Raw genomic sequence first — 12,465 nt, 5'->3', positions numbered from 1 at the left:
GAGAAATCTCAAATTAATTCTGGAGATTTCACTTATCCACATATAGACTGGGTGAATATGCTTTTAAACCATGACAAGTAGAATTCCATTTTTTTAAATTATTTCTTCACCACAACATAAACTTCCATACATATAATATATGTCATATCAATATCTATCTATCTATCTATCTATCTATCTATCTATCTATCTATCTATCTATCTATCTACATTTCCATTAACAAGCATCCTAATTTTGCACCTTTTGTACTTTTTCACCCATCTATTTCCCCCCAATATTGCAAATTCTCCCCTCCCTCTATCTCAAGTAAAATTCTAAAGATACTATAAATGACTGCATTGGACCATTTGGTTATAGGATATTTATATGTAGTCCATCCAATTGGGAATAGTAATCATGATGCAATAAAATTAATATACAAAATAACCTATATACAAGTTCTACATAATTATTATTTAACATCAAAAAAACGGAACTTCTCAACATCAGGAGCACTAGTGAAAAAGAAACTCAAAGGAAAGGTTGAAAGTGCAAGCTCATTCCATAACCTTTGCTGTGGTTTAAAACCACAATAATAGAGGGTTTTTGGGGGGGAGGTTTAGGAAAATGACTCAGAGTCCAAGAAGAGGTCTACATGGTTTACCAGCATTGTAAAAAAAAAGCTATTCAGGCCAAGAAAGCATCGAGAAAGTGTTGCAAAGATGTTTTTCGAAAGGCAACTGGCCTTTCTTGGGGGTTTTTCCCCCTTGAAAATATTTCACTTCTCACCCAAGAAGCTGAGGACTGAAGAAAGCTTCTTGTATGAGAAGTAAAACATTTTCAAGGGGGAAAAAACCCAAGAAAGTTCAGTTACCTTTTGAAATGCACCTTTGGGACAATAGTGACCTGGATGATTGACCATATACATTAAGAAAGTAGAAAGCCTGGTCTAATGAACACAAAAGGAAACAAACTGTGGCCAAATAAATGCACAGAGTCAGCAAGAGTGGCAAAAACAACAAAATCCAAGGAGTACATTATCCAAACTGCGAAGATAGATAATAAAAAGGTTATTCAAATACATTAGAAACAGGAAACTAGCCAGGGAGAGCATTGGTCTTCTGGAAGAAGGAGATGTTAAAAGGAGAAAAGGAAATTGCAGAGAAGTTGAACAAATTCCTTGTTTCTGTCTTCACATAAAAACAATTGGGGCAGATCCCCCAGCCAAATAATGGTGACAAGAATAGAGTACTGGACCTTATTGAGAAAACTGGACCTCACCCCATCATCAGGCCTTGATGGCATACAGCCATCAGACTGTGTATCTCCTAACTAGAATAGGTAATTAGGTAATCTGCCTCTACCTTCAGCCTTTGAAGCTGAAGACTGGTAGATGACAGGCATAACTCCAATTTAAGAATAGCTCACAGAGATATCCAGGAAATTATAGGGCTGTCATTTTTAAGAATTGTCATGGGGAATAAGTGGAAACTTATTTAAAAAAATTGAAGACCAGGCCTTTCTCTGACATACTCAATATGGCTGCATTAAGGGAAAGTTCTAATCAATCTACTAGAACTTTTTAACAGTAATTTAAATTACCATTACAACAATAGAAATACAACATAGAAGACTAAAAAGAAAACATAGGGTACAGAAAAGAAAAAAGAAAGTAAAACAAAATGCAATACAGTATATGAAACAATAAAAGACATAAACTACTTCCCTCTTCATCACAAGTATAAACATTTTAGTAACTTACTGTCTCTTAATATGCAACAAATTATGCCCCCTTCCCATATTTCATCCCTTATACATACACAAATCATTTCAGTCCTGATGTCAGCAAACTCCTTAAAGCTACATCTATTTAACCATGATCAAATAAACTAATCTTATATTCCCTCCTTACCTATAATATTGAATTTTAGTCTTTCAAATAATGTCCTAGAACTTAATTTCTTTTCACTTTTTCTTTGCCCCCTTTGACAAAATTCTTAAAACTTTTAGCCATCTCTTTTGTAAATCCAATATAGGTAATATAATACATTCTCTTTGTTGGATATATTTTAGATATGTTATTTAATGCATCTCCTTGTGTGTTGTACAGTGGGGGGAAGAGAGAGAAAGAGAAACCCAGGCTTCATGGGAAGTTTGATCCCAGTTTATATTTCCTGTGCATTTTATATTACTTACTCAAATTGGGTGGGCAGTATACAATCAATCAAAATATGAAATGCAAAACTATGACAATATACTGTAATAGAAAGGAAAACGAATACAAACAGCATATGGTAAAAGTAAAATCCAGAAATTAAAATAAAAAACAATAAAAATAAAACTGACACCACATAAAGAGTAGAAAGCTCTCAAAACATTAAACTCACCTAAAATATTTTAAAATGGAATAATTTTTAAAAGTCTTTATTAGCACCTAAACCAGATCACAAAATAGGCACAATGCAAGCTACTGTGGGAGAAATATGACATATTTTGTAAGCAAGTAATCCTGGTTAGAATCCTCCAATTCATTATCTAGGGTCCATACTTAGCGCAGTGCACGTGTGTGAGAACCAGGCTATCTCCATCTTTCTGCTGTAATGATGTAGAAAGATTCAGACGACAATACACTGACTCAATATGATACTATCAAGTACTAAATTATGATGGCTCCATTTTTGGACTATTCAGAACAACTGTTTTCATTACCCTACAATGCCTCTTGCTTGTCATCCATACATTTGGAATTAAAATTAGATTCAGTGTGGAAGTAACTTCCAGGCAAAGTCTGGGATCCACATAGGTGGTCTGTTTATAATCCAATATCATTAATACTATCATCTGGAGTTTAGGTTTTGCAATGAATATTATTTGCCCTTAAAAACTAGGTCAATGGTGGCAAAGCTGCCTTTCTGCATCAATCTTCAATACACTAGCAAAATTGCAGAAAACATAAAAGAAAGAAAAAGTGGCAAAGCAAAAGGACAGTGAAAAATCCTCTTGGACGATCTCACTTCAATCTAGTTAAGACCAAAGTCTGCTGCAACCTTGTTGTTGTTATTATTGTTGATTATTATTCACAAAAAACAGTAATACACAGCAAACGAGATTTATATGGTGAATTTTGTATCACAATATCCCAAGTTGAACACTTCCCAAGCGCCTAGGACTGTGTGTATTATTATTATTATTATTATTATTATTATTATTATTATTATTATTTTATTCACAAAAACAGTAATACACAGTAAATGAGATATGCTGAATTTTGTATCACAAGATCACAAGTCAAACACTTTCCAAGCATCTAGGATTGTGTGATGTATTATTATTATTATAGTCACAAAAAACAGTAATACTGTACACAGTAAATGAGATTAATATGCTGGATTTCATAGCACAAGTTGAACACTTCCCAAGCGTCTAGGACTGTGTGATTTTATTATTATTATTATTATTATTATTATTATTATTATTATGTTGTTGTTGTTATTTTATTCCCAAAAAACAGTAATACACAGTAAATGATATGCTGAATTTGGTATCACAATATCACAAAGTCGAACACTTCCTGAGCATCTAGGACTGTGTGATGTATTATTATTATTATTATTATTATTATTATTATTATTATTATTACCAGCAAAAAAACCAAAAGGACCTTCTGAATATGATCATGGTGAAGCACTAAATATTCAATCAATAATCAGTGAGAATCAATGTTTTGAAAAGGAAGCAAGATGACTCTTTTTTTTAAAAAATCCGTAAACGCCTTCCTGGAGGGGAAGAGAAGCCAGGAGGAGCGCCCTTCCCTTGAATGCTGCCCTTTCCACCCGCCCTCCTCCGGAGCCCTGCATTTCAAAAGAACCCTGCGCATCCTTCCGCCTCGCGCTCCTTCTCTCTCCGTCTTTCTCCAGCAAAGCACAAAATGGAAAGAGAAAATGACGGTTCTGGGCAGCCCAAAAAGACACCCCCCCCCCCCAGCACATCCTTGCCGTGTCGCTCAAACGCCTCTAGTTGGATTCCCTCACACGCGCCAGATTCTGCCAAGAACGCCACCCATTTGCTACCCCTGCAAAACCACATCTTTTATTGTTGCAAAAAACGGGGGCGGCGGAAGCTTAGGCAATCGCAGCCGCCGGCAGGGGAGGGAAGCCGAATGCTGCTCGGCGGCGGCTTGCTGCTGTTGCTGCATCCGCATTGCTATATGATGATGTCGTCAGTCAAAAAGATGGAGAACGAAATGTGATGGAGCCCCCCCCTTTCCTCGCCAAAGAATCAACCTCCCCCCCCCTCCGATCGTCCACCTCTCTCTCCCGGAAAAACCCGAAGGGGCTCGGAGAGAGCGACCCCTCTTCTTTCCCCCATGGGCAAATCGCCCTAATTAAATAGCCTGCAAAAAAAAGCAAAAGAGAAAACGCGGCGTCGACCCCAGAGCGCACCAACCCCACCGGGGGTGTCACATGCGCAAAAGCCGCGAGGCAAAGACTGCAGCGAGCAGCTGCGGCCTTTTGGAGACGGCCGAGGAGGAGGCTCGCCGCGGCCAGCCCAATAGGACGCCGGCTGCCTGCCTCGGTGAGAAAAAATGGGGCCGGAGCGGCTCGCCCGCCACCATCGCTCACTGCCTTCCTCCATCCTCCCCCTGCGCGCACAAGCACACGACTCCAGCCGATGGCACCGTACAGCCAGAGCGTCACTGGGTGACACACACACAGGCACACACACACACATAGACACACTACCCCCAGCAGCACCACCCCCTCCCCCACGTGCGCATGGTCCGCGGAATCTGGCCTCTGCGGGGCAACTGGAACTTCCCACCAGAAGCCGAAGTGAAGCCAGTTCTACTGTACCTGTTTCCAGACATCGTTTCTCGGCTGGGTTTTTTTCTCTCCCTCTGCTGCTGCTTCTCCCCACCCGATTTCTCTCGGCTCGCTGGATTTACAACCAAGAGGGCGAGGGAGTCTCTTTTTTTTCTTCTTTTTCCCCCCTCCCCTCGCTTCTAAACCCGTCTTGCACCTTCTGTTTGAGACCGCAAGTGAAGTCACAAGACTGAATCCGTGACATCACATGAAGTCTACAAACACTGGATTGTGACTTCACTGCAGGATGGAGCAGGGAGGGTTTTTTTTTTTTTAAAGGAAAGGGGAGGGGGGGAAAGGGGGCTCTTATTCAAACACGTATCTGCAAGAGTAACAAAGGGATGGCAAGGAGAAATGGCTAGCAAAAAGATGTCAGGGTAAATAAAACCAGCACCAAACATGTCTGCACAGACATGCTAGAAGGCAGATTTAATTATGAAAAGAAAAGCCAGTGGCTTCAAGGGGGTTAAGGAAAAATAGAGGGGGGAACTCCCAAAGTCATCAGAATTAAGGAAAACATTTTTTTCTGGTGCTGTATGTCTCCTCCCATTTTCAAGAGTAAACCCAGATTAGCAGTCGACATCAGTAAACGTTGAAGGGTGGGAAAAATTGGACAAAGGGAGAGAATGAGAGAAGATATTAAAATCAGCAGAACAGGTTAGAATAGTTGCTGTAACAATTGCTGTAACTCTGCACAGAGAATATAAACGACAATAAAAGGGGCTGATTTTGAAGGTCAAAGATACATTAAAAACCAATCTGCTGCTACCAGGAAGGCTGAAAGTCATAGAATACATGCCAGGCTCAGGTCTATCTGTGGAATGTGTGTTACCATCAAAAAAAGGCTGCAAAGAGATTTGTCCTCAACAGAAGAGGTAGAAGAACTTGAGCCAAAGAAAATAAAAAAGCAAACAGCTTCAACTTGCTATTTACTAAGTGACATTCTTCTACTGGCTAGCAAGAAAGGGGCACTGATGCAAAAAGGAAAATATAGACAACAGCATTTCCCCCTAATATTTAATAGTTCTATAGAACATGGACCTACAAATTATTTCAGGCTACTTAATCCTTGAGTGGTGTATATTTTTTCAAGTACACGTACAAGCAAGAAAAGCTAAATTAAGGTAATTATTTCTTGTTAATTTAAGACATGTTGCCTTCTGTCACACTAAACGTAAAACAGCAGCTTTGGGGGAAGTCCAGAGGCTAGCACTATAGAACAGAAGGTCATACTCACTTCGTATAAACTTTCAGGGCAACGTAAGAGAAAATGCACATTAAGAGGGAAGGACAGAGAAAGGAAGGCAGTGTTTGTGTGTTGGGGAGGGTGTTTATTATTATTATTGTTATTATTATTATTTATTGGATTTGTATGCCGCCCCTCTCCGCAGACTCGGGGCGGCTAACAACAATGATAAAAAACAACATGTAACAATCCAATTTAATAAAACAACTAAAAACCCTTATTATAAAAACCAAACATACACACAAACATACCATACATAACTTGTAATGGCCTAGGGGAAGGAATATCCTAACTCCCCCATGCCTGGCGACAAAGGTGGGTCTTGAGTAATTTGCGAAAGACAAGGAGGGTGGGGGCTGTTCTAATCTGGGGGGAGTTGATTCCAGAGGGCCAGGTCCGCCACAGAGAAGGATCTTCCCCTGGGGCCCGCCAAATGACATTGTTTGGTCGACGGGACCCAGAGAAGGCCAACTCTGTGGGACCTTATCGGCGGCTGGTATTCGTGCGGTAGAAGGCGGTTCCGGATGTATTCTGGCCCAATGCCATGTAGGGCTTTAAAGGTCATTACCAACACTTTGAATTGTGACCGGAAACCGATCAGCAGCCAGTGCAGACCACGGAGTGTTGCAGAACTGTGGGCAAATCTAGGAAGCCCCACAATGGCTCTCGCGGCCGCATTCTGCACGATCTGAAGTTTCCGAACACTTTTCAAAGGTAGCCCCATGTAGAGAGCGTTGCAGTAATCGAGCCTTGAGGTGATAAGGGAATGAGTGACTGTGAGCAATGACTCCCTGTCCAAATAAGGCCGTAACTGGTGCACCAGGCAAACCTGGGCAAACACCCTCCTCACCACAGCCGAAAGATGATGTTCCAATGTTCCAAAGGAGGACGCCCAAGTTGTGGACCCTCTCTGAGGGGGTCAATAGTTCTCCCCCCAGGGTAATGGACGGACAGATGGAATTGTCCTTCTTGGGAGGCAAGACCCACAGCCACTCCGTCTTGTCTGGGTTGAATTTGAATTTGTTGACACCCACCCAGGCCCCAACAGCCTCCAGGCACCGGCACATCACTTCCACTGCTTGGTTTGTAAGATTTTTACAAATACACAGATTTTTTTTTTAAAAATGACTATTAAACAGTAATCTAAAGATTTCCTCTCTCATTTTCTGTCAGTTTAAAAAAAGCTCAGCAGAATGCCTGGATTGTTATCAATTCTTCAATTAGACTTTTCATTTTAGCATATTTTTAAACATCACCTGTTTTCTTGCAGATGCCCTTCAATTAACTTCACTGCTATTCAGTGAATAGAAACAATCTGATTAAGGTGAAGTATCAATTAGTGTGGTCCCACAATATGCAAAGCCATTTGGTCTGGTTTAACATATCATCTGAACCTGGCTCTCCACTCTGACTATGATCAAAGTAGACTTCTTTAATTACAGTCTCTGTTATTTACTTTAAATTAACTCACTTTAATCACACTGTGACATGCAATCCAATTTAGATAGGAAATGGTTGACTCTCCTTTCTGGCCTTCCAACATAGACATAATAACAGAAAAGGCCATAAAGTATGGTCTCCCTGCTCTGGCTTTCTTTTCATTCCCCAAACAAAACCCTGCCACATGTCAGCAAATCTCCATCCCCAATTTGGCTGCTATGTAGCTTACTGTTTTTATTCACACAAAACACCCAGACAAAACTTTATGATTAAGGACAAGCAAATCTAAAATGAAAACCTTATAATACTGTTTGTTACATTATTTGGTAGGCTTTCTTTAAGGAAATTGTTTATGACTCATGGCAAGCCGTGCTTGGCATATGCCATTTGTTATTTGTATGTGTGTGTATAAGTTCTCAAGATCTAACCAGATACTCTACAGCAGTGTTTCCCAACCTTGGCAACTTGAAGATATTTGGACTTCAAGTCCCAGAATTCTCCAGCCAGCATATGCTGGCTTTGGAAATCTGGGAGTTGAAGTCCAGGTATCTTCAAGTTGCCAAGGTTGAGAAACACTGCTCTACAGAACACAAAGGCCTCTTACAAATTACTATTTTTTATTTTATTTGTAATACTGAAATACTTACAGAAAATACTAGTTTCTTTCAGGCTTCAAGACTAATCGCATAAGCAGCATTTAGCTTAAGCAAACAAATTCCATCTTCTGTACTAGCCCACAAAGACATTAGAAGAAAGGCTGGAATATGGCAACTTGATTTATAGCTGTATTCAGAAGTGGGCTGCTAAGGTGGAACGGTGACGTGTGCTCGTCCTCGTGGCTCTAGTGCTAGCGGAGTCCAGCGCAATTCTGCTACTGCACCTAGTCAGGTAACAAAATTGCATGCAGAAATGCAGGTGCGCCCATGGCCGGTGCAGTAGCATAATTGTGCTGGATTCCGCTAGCACTCAGAGCCATGGGGGCGAGCACACATCACCATTCCACCTTAGTCGCCCACCTCTGGCTGTATTCTTTAAAATTCTTTAGGCTAGAAAAAGTGGATTACAACTACAATGGAGCCCAAAATCTATGCTGTTAAGTGAAAAAAATGTTAAGTGAGTCCACTTTAGGACTTTTCTTGCTACATTTGTTAAGTCGATCATTGCAGTTATTAAATTAGTAACAGTTAAGTGAACCTGGTTTCCTCCTTGACTTTGCTTGTCAGAAGGTTACAGTATCTGAGACACTGAAACCATCATGAATGTGAGACAGTTGTCAAGCATCCAAAAGGAAATCACATGATCATGGGGATGCTGCAACAGTCATAAACATGAAAAATGGTCATGTCACATTTTTCAGTGCCACTGTAACTTCCAACAGTCACTAAGCAAACTGTTGTAAGTTGAGGACTACCCATAATCAAGAGGTTAAATAACACGGATGACAATCCAAGTTGAGTTTTTCTCTGCCTTCAAGAGGCACTCATTTGCCACTCTATCATAGTACCTATTAAAGTATGGCTATTTATGCAATTATAACTAGTCACCTTCTTAGAGTCAATCAAGGGCTTTAATTATGCTTATCTGGGAATCTTTCATGGCTAAGCAGAGATCCTCTCCCCACCCCACCCCCAATTGTGGGCAGTGAGCCACTTCCTTTAAAACCATGCTGATCTTCTTGTCATCCAAGAACTCTTTTAGCATACCCAGGAAAGTGCAAATCTTCAGTAGCAAAATTACTGCATAGTTTGCTAACTATCATCCTCTTTTCTTGCCAGCTCCTCAGTCATTCATTTCTGTTTCCTCCCAGCCATAACAACTCTGTACATTTGAAAGATCCCAAGCTGCTTTGTGGGTCAGTGCTTTTTTTCAGATGAGTTTATCACCCTCCAAATGCAAGCTTGTATGCCTGGGAGATTGTGTAAGAGGGTGATAGATGGTGCTTAGCTTCTCCTTAACTCACCAAATCCATAGCACTGGCTTGGTGGACGTGGTGTGGCTTGGTGGGCGTGGCAGGGAAAGGATACAGTAAAATCTCCATTACCTCTCCACTCCAGGAGAAGGTTACTACAAAATCCCCTTATCCTCCCTATCAGCTTGGACTCGAGAGGCAGAGAATAGATGGGGGCGAGGCCAGTCAGAGATGGTATTTACCAGTTCTCTGAACTACTCAAAATTTCCGCTACAGATTCTCCAGAACTGATCAGAACCTGCTGGATCCCACCTCTGATCCATATGTTGAATGTGTGCTGTGGATAATAAACTAGTCTGGTTACTCACTTTGGAAGTACTGTCCTTAAGGTTCTGCATAAAGCCTGGTGCAGCCTTCAAGTCAGAGGAAGTTGCACACAGTTGAGATACATTATTTTTTATTTAGGAATATGGCTGCAATGTCAAAGATGGGAGCCTCATTTGTTTGTTTAATTTGTATGACCACCCATCTCATACCAATGACTCTGGGCAGTGAACAATAATAAAAACAAAACACAATGCAAAATAAGTAAATAAATAAAATACAAATAGTAGCCAAGAAACATTATAACCTGTTGGTGTCAATATAACTAGGAAATGGTAGCCTTCACACTCTCAGGCCCAGGCACATAGCCAAGGTCTTCAAAGTCTTCTGAAAGTTCAGCAGGGTTGGGAGCATCCTAATTTCTGGAGTGAAAATGTTCCAGAGGGCACCGACCACAGCAAAGAAAAGACATTTCCTGGTAGTGACAGGCAACATTCTTTAGCTCAGTGTTTCCCAACCTTGGCCACTTGAAGATATTTGGACTTCAACTCCCAGAATTCCCCAGCCAGCAAATGCTGGCTGGGGAATTCTGGGAGTTGAAGTCCAGATATCTTCAAGTGGCCAAGGTTGGGAAACACTGCTTTAGCTAATGGAACCCAGTGCACAACAATTCTGCAAGACCGGATTGGCCAGGTAGAAGCAACCGGAATAAGACAGTCCCTCAGGTAACATTTACTATCCTAATTCTCTCAGGTATAGAATTATTGTTGTCACCTCTTATTGAGTGATGCTGATATTAGGTCTGCTGTTCTCCTTATTTAAATGTTAAGCCTTTGAGTCCCTTCCAAGACTCAAAAAGTCTTCCCCCTGCACACATTTTTACAATAAAATTAAAAAAGTAATGATTCTCCTTTTAAAGAGTAGAAATTGTGGTTTAGGATGTAACCATGTTTTTCAGGAAAAAGCTATTCTATTTGAAAATCGTTGTGAGAAATATAGCTGTTTTAAAATTATGGCAAGGATAATTTAAAGCTAAAAGATAGGACATATTTCTAAAATGCTCTTAAGTACAAGAAAGTTTTAGAAATATGTCCTATCTTTTATTTTTGCATTTACCAATTGTAACACTGATGCTTATGGTAGGATCACCAATTCTGAGAGATTTACAATTGAGAAAATAATCAACAAAACATACCAATATACTGTATATACATTCCCTTGAAACCTATTAATAACCCTCATTCTCAGAACTTTCTTACATCAATACTCTTAGATTGAACTCAAGCAAGATGGAATTGCTGTTTATTTTCTGAGGCTTTATATAAGTTTCTATGTTGTCTCTCAAATAAGTACTACCATTAAGGAAGTTGATCCATGACTTGGTCCTCTTAGACACACAACTACTGTAGGTATCTAATGTACCAGATAGTCCTGCAACATTACCTAAAGTGGGAGGATCTTGTTATGTTAGCTCAGGCTTTCATCAAGCTAGATGTAATACAGAAATGTAGTCTAAATGCATTTTACTCACTCAAAAACTGCAGATGGTACAAAATATACCGTAGTAGTCCAATTATTCACTAAATGTAGTTGCTAGGAACATATTACTATGGGCCTTGCACTGCTCGGCAGTAGGTTTTGGGGTATAACAAAGTGCTTAAACAGTCCTATATAGTTGCCACCAAAATATTTTGGGATTGCCTTCTCCAGACAAAATTGACCTATCCTGTTCCTATCCTTGGAAAAACTCTTGATAATTCTCTACTTTTTTAAGGTACCGGTAATAGAGATCAAGACTGGCAACAATTGTTTTTTCTGCTATAGCTCACTGTTGCGGACGTTTCCTTGGAACTTAGAGATTTTCCATTGTTAACTGTTTTCCAGAATCTATATACCAAGGAGCCTCTGGGATTAACAAACAAGGCAAAATTGTCTTGGAATAATCATATCAAGTACTGTACTTTCATGTCTTTTGTAGTCCATATTTTGACTAGGGGCCTAACAGCTATCTGGCAAAATATTGTGAAATTTACCAAGTGCTCTTTGAAAGCTCATAATGTGAGGCAGGCCATCTTAACTGGTCCATTCCCCCAGCCCCAGAGATTGATAGCACCAGCACTTCAGTTATAAAAAAATAACCAGCCCGTGATAAGAGTCAATAAGAAAGCCTTCCACCAACGGATTGCAACTCACCTATTCCAATATATAATTGCATCTATTATGGGACTTCCTGTTTGAGGAAGTCCCATAATAATCCCAAGCAGGCCCACTGTTGTAATAGTGGTCATGAATTCCCAAGATCCAACTTCAGCAACAATACTTTGCAAACCGTCATTCTGGCGATGCAGTCAAGCAGTTCAGAGAGGGATGCCACTGAATGACTGGAACACAATTCACTGTAGCATCTCTAATTTATCCCTTAATCTGACCCCACAAACAGGAATTTGTGTTTTAGATGAGCAAAATTCTATCCATTCATTGCTGATTTGTCTTCTTGTGTGATTAGTACACACAGACATATTTATTTATTTCTTGATTCTTCTCCCTTTCTTTCATTCATTGTGTTCTTGCTTTTTAAATGTGATTTCTTGTCCTCTATACACTTATATAAGAGAAGGATTTAGGGGTAGTGATTTCTGACAGTCTCAAAATGGGTGAGCAGTGTGGTTGGGCGGTAGGAAAAGCAAGTAGGATGCTTGGCTGC

The 12,465-nt window shown here is 40.1% G+C and overlaps 1 protein-coding gene across 2 annotated transcripts in view; it reads right to left on the bottom strand.

The window, feature by feature from the left end:
* The window catches only part of TCF20 (transcription factor 20), a 98,708-nt gene that overhangs the window by 69,329 nt on the left and 16,914 nt on the right, over window positions 1-12,465 (bottom strand). The window contains exon 1 of one of the 2 annotated variants that reach the window (XM_070755997.1): window positions 4,834-5,016. The exons of the other annotated variant lie outside the window; for it this stretch is intronic. The gene's annotated coding sequence lies outside the window, so the exon portion shown is untranslated. Of the gene's footprint in view, window positions 1-4,833; window positions 5,017-12,465 lie in introns of those variants that run through there. 2 annotated transcript variants of the gene reach the window in all.

The sequence above is a fragment of the Erythrolamprus reginae genome, chromosome 6 (assembly GCF_031021105.1).
Source record: "Erythrolamprus reginae isolate rEryReg1 chromosome 6, rEryReg1.hap1, whole genome shotgun sequence".
In the NCBI taxonomy this organism is placed as follows: Eukaryota; Metazoa; Chordata; class Lepidosauria; order Squamata; family Dipsadidae; genus Erythrolamprus; species Erythrolamprus reginae.
Note: the sequence above shows the minus strand (reverse complement) of the source record. Positions and strands in the feature narration are given on the sequence as shown.